The sequence below is a fragment of the Morone saxatilis genome, unplaced genomic scaffold, assembly GCF_004916995.1.
Source record: "Morone saxatilis isolate NCDOM2014 unplaced genomic scaffold, NCSU_SB_2.0 Contig1, whole genome shotgun sequence".
Classification (NCBI taxonomy): Eukaryota; Metazoa; Chordata; class Actinopteri; family Moronidae; genus Morone; species Morone saxatilis.
Genome location: NW_023339651.1, coordinates 13,935,206 through 13,935,550, shown reverse-complemented (window position 1 = coordinate 13,935,550; position 345 = coordinate 13,935,206). Strand labels below are relative to the sequence as shown.

General features: G+C 41.2%; 1 protein-coding gene across 1 annotated transcript in view; it reads right to left on the bottom strand.

The window, feature by feature from the left end:
- The window catches only part of bahcc1b (BAH domain and coiled-coil containing 1b), a 46,196-nt gene that overhangs the window by 33,438 nt on the left and 12,413 nt on the right, over window positions 1-345 (bottom strand).

The following is a 345-nucleotide window of genomic DNA, read 5'->3' as shown; positions in this document are numbered from 1 at the left end:
TGTGTGAGAGAGAGAGTGTATGTGACCCAGTAATACAGACAGAAAGCTTACATTTATGTTACATGTGTGCACACACATGCACAGCTGTACACACTTAAACTGCTTGTGTTTTGCACTTTGAAAAAGTAATAATATAATCAGGATGTTTTGGTTAGACTAGATAACCTCCCTGCTGCTTCTTTCTTTCCTCTTTGGCCTTCTCCCCTGACCTTTTTCTTCTCCTTTTCTCTACCTCCCCATCATTTCCTCTTTCTTCCCGATCAGTCCTGTTAGTGAAGCACAAGAACCTGCAGTTAGATTCCCTGTTTCTTTGCTTTGTTTAGCTGTAGATGTGTGTGTGTGTGT